We start from the raw sequence: 6,392 nt of genomic DNA on the forward strand, positions 1-6,392 counted from the left end.
GCTGTTTCACTCAGTGGCAAAGCACGGGGTATTTTTAAAATGTTCTGTGTACATGAGGCACAAGCCAATGCTTTTCCCACAGTGTGAATGAGCAGGTGCTGAGTGGGAAGCTGCACAAACACACTTCCAGGGTCTTCCTGCCTCTGGTCTCTCCAGCTATGGCCATGCCCACCTGGCATTGCCTGCCCCCAACCCAAGCTATCCAGCAGAACCCCTCCACCCCGCCCCTCAAACTCCCCCAAACCCAACCCACCCCGCCCCCGCCCATCGCCCCCACTCCCTAAACCTCCCCAACTCCCCCACCCCCAAAACCCACCCCACCCCGTCCCTCAAACCCCCCCATTCCCCAAACCCCCGCCCATCGCCCCCATTCCCTAAACCTCCCCACCCCCACTCCCCAACCACCCAACCCACTCCCCCGCACCCACTTCCCAACCACCTCCCCCACCCCCAAACCCATCCCTACCCCCCCACTCCCCAAACACCACCCCTCGCCCCATCCCAAACCATCCAGCAGCCCCCAGTTAGTTGCCTTATGGCCGCTGACCCTGTTTCAGTGACGTTTGGTCACATCTTCACCAGTAGGAGTTTGTTTAGCTGGCGAGGGGGTGAGGGGTCAGTGGGTGAGACTGGCCGGAGGCCGGAGGATTTGACCACCTCTCTGCCACGTGCTGTAATGTGGTTGTGCCGCGCCCTCTGGTGGTGGTACAGAGTTACTGCAACATTTCCATCCACTCCGTAACCCTCATGGACCTCAGACAGACAGACTCTGCATTTCTTAGCTCCAAAAGCAGACTGTGATCTTGGGACCTGTAGGATTCTCCTAACAATTAATGTGGAATTACACTGCGTGGGCGTAAGACACTCCACTGATCAGGGAGAGGAAGACCTGTGCTGATAGAAGCCCACCAGTAGTAAAAAGACCAGGGAGCGCATTCCCTCTCATGGATTGTCCTGTCTCTGTATCTAATGCCCACAGTCCTCTGGCTCAGGACAGAACTTCATGATGTCCCAGGAAGGGGAGTCTAGACACAGCGTCTGCTTTGAGCCAACGCCAACCAATGGTTTTAAACAGAACAGTTAAAAGGAGCAGTGAGCGGAGACGCCTCACCTCTGACTGAAGTGGTCACAATTTGAGGTGTGTGTCAGGCCCACGTAGTTTGTAATAAAAGTTAAAGCTTAAATAATGTATAAATGAAATGAAAATATAATCAATGACCATTCTGAATTTGATGAAAATCTCTAAATTAGCAGCAGAATATGAATCGAAATTGTTTTATATTTATATAATAATAAATATGGAGGGTGAGAATTTGTGACGTGTGGGTGACTTTAACCATTGCTGATCTGCTAACGGCCGCCCTTGTGGTTGGTGAAAGCAGCTAAAGTGCCTTTAAAAACCCGCTCATCTGAAACAAGACCTAAAAAGAGGTTCAGGTCACAATCGTCCCTCTAATATCCAGATAGAAATGGTTGAATTAAATGTAGATATTCGAGTGGATTTACACACTTAGATCCTCGACCCTCACCCAGGGGAAGCAGCTCGACGCTTTCTGCACACCACGGTGCCAATCCCACACCGTCAGCGTCTCAAATGGTTTTCTGTCAGACCAGTGCCAGTGTTGGGTTGGTGGGCTCTCCGCACGGGCCTGCTGTGCCCCCTCCCCGCCATTAGTCTGGTGAGACGAGGCCGGTTCAGAGTCGGAGTCTGGTCGTCACAGGATGCCTGACAGTTTCATTCTGTATATTTCATAAAACTTCACAATTTTAAATAAAAGAAAGTGAAAGATAAAAATGTGACAATGTTAAAAATTTACATCGATGAGAAATCCGAGAGCGACAGACCAAACCTGTCAGCGGGTCGGTGGTACCTGGTTTGGAGGAGGGGGGAAGGGGGTTTATATTCATTCTCGGGATGTGGGCGTCGCTGGTAAGGCCGGCATTTATTGCCTGTCCCGAGTTGCCCTGAGAAGGTGGCGGTGAGCCATCGCCTTCCTGAATCCCTGGTATTGCGTTGATACGGCTCAGTGTCTTGGTCGGCCATTTCAGAGGGCAGTTAAGAGTCAAGCACTTTGGTGTGGGGACTGGAGTCACGTGTAGGCCCAGACCGGGTAAGGACGGCAGGTTTCCATCCCTAAAAGGACATCAGTGAAACAATGTCCAATAGTTTCATGGTCACTTTTACTGAGACCAGTTCTTTATTTCCAGGTTGTTTTTTAAACTGAATTCAAATCCTGAAACTTCTGTGGTGGGATTTGAACTACGGTTCTTTGGATTACAGTCTGTATTCATCTGATGAATTGCCGATGCAGCTGCTCCTTTGACATATCCGTGAATCTGCTCCGTGACCTCTCGCTCCATCCTCGGGTACTGGGAATTACAGGGGAAATGGGTACGAGTGACTCATTTGAGTTCCACCCATTCCATATCTCAGTGTCTTGACAATTCAGTGTGTGGCCGAGACCACTTCCTCTATATTCTTAGCTCAAGTTACTCCGTAAGATTCATATTTAAACCACTTTTTTTTTAGAATATAGCAACGGAGGTCCCTCCATTGGTGGAAGGGAGCAGCTGCAATACCCAAAAAACTCGGCACCATCCAGGACAAAGCAGCCCGCTTGATTGGTACCCCATCCACCACCCTAAACATTCACTCCCTTCACCACCGGCGCACTGTGGCTGCAGTGTGTACCATCCACAGGATGCACTGCAGCAACTCGCCAAGGCTTCTTCGACAGCACCTCCCAAACCCGCGACCTCTACCACCTAGAAGGACAAGAGCAGCAGGCACATGGGAACAACACCACCTGCACGTTCCCCTCCAAGTCACACACCATCCCGACTTGGAAATATATCGCCGTTCCTTCATCGTCGCTGGGTCAAAATCCTGGAACTCCCTTCCTAACAGCACTGTGGGAGAACCTTCACCACACGGACTGCAGCGGTTCAAGAAGGCGGCTCACCACCACCTTCTCAAGGGCAATTAGGGACGGGCAATAAATTCTGGCCTCGCCAGCGACGCCCACATCCTGAGAATGAATTTAAAAATTCAAATATCCTCCGTGCCATTTCACTCTGCGCATTTGGGTTTCCTGTACGGGTTCCACTTCCTCACCCTCGTCTCCTGTCTGGACGCACCCTAATCTTCCATTTCACTGTCCAGACATGCCCTGGCGAGTAATCTCACTGTCTGGCGGGGGAAGGCTCTCTAAGGGGGAGTCCTCCCCTTCACCGTTGGGGATCTGGGGTGGAGAGTGTTGCACAGAGCAGTCACAACCAATATTTTTTAAGCCACTTCACGGATTCTCAGGCCACCTGTGATTTTTGCGGCCTGGACGGGTCCGTTTTCCATGTTTACGTGCCATGTGAGAGGTTGCAGGCCCTGTTCCACTATTCGAAGGGGCTGATCCTCAATTTCTGGCTGCACTTCAGTCCCACTGTCCTGATCTTTGGCCGCCTGGTGAGGAGGGGGCTGGGTAAGTCGGAGGGACTCCTTGTGGGTCTGCTCCCTGGGCCTGGCCAAGGTGACCATCTACAGGTCCAGGTTGGATACAGTCCGCGGGGGTGCTCACTCTGGCTGTCTGCCTCTCGTCCGAATCCTTGTCCGTGCCTCGGTGGCCCTGGAAAGGGAGCACATGGTGTCTGCTGGTGCGCTCGAGGCTTTCTGGGCACCGCAGGGCTGGACTGTGTAGTGGATACAGGGAATAACATTATGATTTAATTTGATAAGTCACCTTTGTCCTTTTTTTTATCATTTGGGTCTACAAACACCAGCAGTCGCTGAATGGAAAGTCTACCAATTAGTGTCTGTTCTCGGAAGACAGCAGCCACTGTCACAGCTTCCTCTTTACGTCATCTTTAATCTGTGTATCACGGAAAGAGGGGACATTAACTAGCCTCCAGTCAGGTGGGATACATCTCATGTCTCGATGTGATTACCTCACATACAATAAACTGTGTGCATTAGCAGGACTGCTATCCGATTGAGATGATCAGTAAAACCATTTTTGCCGCGACCTTGTCCCTGTGCGTTGCTTTGGGTAAGCACAAGATTCAGCTCAGTTAGAAGGCATTTGATGTGCTATAAAAAGAACCATCATATTCTGTCATTAATGTTATTGGGGTAGGTTTGGGTAAAAGTCTGTACAATAAAGATGTGTATTTGGGGTAGATTTAAGTCATCTGCACGTTAAGGGGTAGAGTTGGGGTGTATGTGGGCTGTTTTTGGGATGCATTTGGGGTTAATTTGGGGTAGATTTGGGGTGTATGTGGGGTGTTTTTGGATGCATTTGGGGTAGATTTGGGGTGTATTTGGGGTAGATTTGGGGTGTATGTGGGGTGTATTTGGGGTAGATTTGAATGGTTATTTAGAATTTTATGAAGATCCTTGAATCTACAATTTTGTGATTCTGAGGTGAGAGTTCTACCAACTGAGCCAAGCTGGCACTCACATAAATTTTATATAATAAATATAATTAACTTGTTAGATTAATACATCTCCAAGTACTTCACGTACAACGAATCAGTTTGAAGTTCAGCGACTGTCGATCAACATTGTAACTGTTTTATGCCAGCAACGGTCCCCGAAGATTAATGAGATGATTGATTGGTGTTGGTGTTTTGTGATGGTGTTGATTGAAGAATCAGTGATGGTCAGGACACCAGGGCATGGCCTACTGCTTTTACAATCTACTTGGGACCTTTAATATTCAACTGAAGCACCAAATTGGAAGGGTGCGGCCTCAATGTACCAGCTCATCTGATGGCCAGCACTCTGACGATGCAGCCTCCTCTCTGTGCTGCACCAGAATGTCAGCTTAGATTGAGAGCTCAAAACCCTGCAATGGTTCTTAAAGCCACCGCTTTCTGACCTAAGTGTGAGGGTGCACCCAACTGAGCCAAGCTGACACATTAGCCACGCCGCTGCTGCAGAATCTCGCCCTGTTTAATACATAGAAAACGATGAGGAGCATTCCCAGTGATTTCCCGATCTGCTGACACGAAGGCTGAGTCTGTCTGCAGGAAGTGTGGTTTTGTAAATTATCCTGAATTCAGTTTTGCCTTCTCAGAACAACAGTTGCAAACAAAGCACACGGAGCAGAAGAGGAGAAGTGGGCTTGTCCAAACCAAAGTCCCTATTGTCAGGATATTGTGATGACTTGTGAGTGAGTGCACAGTGTCCTATAGAGCCAGTGGCATAAACATGTGCTGATCTACTGACAGAGGAACACTCCGTGAACCCAGTCTGAGGCATCGCCAAGATAGAAACTGCAACCTCTAATTAAAGGCTTCTCACTTCTGTAACGAGTTTAGAATTTTACAAACCAGCCAAAAGGTCACGTTATTTGCTAAACCTGTCAAACACTGGGGCATACTTTCTGTCTGGTTATTTAACAAGTTAACTTTTGTGTTATAAAAGCACACGGGGGATTTAGTACAAATATGTCACATGTTCTAGGGAAGAGCATCAGTTAGAAATTATACCCCATTATTCTTGAGAGCTCAGAAAGTCTGATGAACTTGTTTAAAGCCTGGATTATGAACTCAAGTCACCAGAGTGAGGCTTGAACTCACAACCGTCTGACTCAGAGGCAGGAGAGCTACGCACTGAGCCATGGATGACACCTGGCTCTGTGGCAGGTAGCACTCTGGCCTTTGAGAGAAGGAGAAGGATTAGCTATGAGTGAGAAGTGAGAACAGAGAGAGATGAGTGGCCGGTGAGTTCAGCTGCAGTTTGTCCTGTAGAGTGTGTGGGGTGAGGTATAAGTAAGAAGGGAAAAAGAAGCCGATACAGTGAGAAGAAACCCTGCACAATGTCTCCTTTAGCACAAAAGTGCCCGTGGGATTGTAGGAGAGTGAAGGGAAGCGGGGGAGGGGAGTGTTGTGAGTAGTGAGGCTGGAGATGTGAGGAGAGTAATGAAGGTGAGTGGTAAGATTCTTACCTTGACAACTCTGGTGAGGTCATTGAACTTTTTGCAGCATTGCAGCCAATCCACTGTCTGGAGCAGGGCTTCCAATGTAGCATCGGAGAACCTGGGCTCTGATCTGCTGCACTTGCAGCCATTTCTGTGTCAACAATGTCTGCAGCCAGAGTGCGCCTCCTCTTTAAGAGGTGCAGGCCACCTTTAAGTGACTACAAAGATGTCCAATTTCCTGCCCTCCTAAGCAGGCGCTCATACAATGAACAGCATGCGGACAGCTGGCTACACACTTGTGTCAAAATAATAACCTCCAACCTCCCACCATCAGTTTTACATAGTCCCTGGGACCACATGAACAGGCAGGTGCAGTGCAAATCAAGAGAGCTTTGAAAGATTATGACTGACGCTTCTGCAATTTGCTCACCTACATCTTTCAATGCCCTGGGGTGGCATCCATCAGGTCCTGGCTAT

Source organism: Heptranchias perlo, chromosome 8, assembly GCF_035084215.1.
Source record: "Heptranchias perlo isolate sHepPer1 chromosome 8, sHepPer1.hap1, whole genome shotgun sequence".
Taxonomy (NCBI): domain Eukaryota; kingdom Metazoa; phylum Chordata; class Chondrichthyes; order Hexanchiformes; family Hexanchidae; genus Heptranchias; species Heptranchias perlo.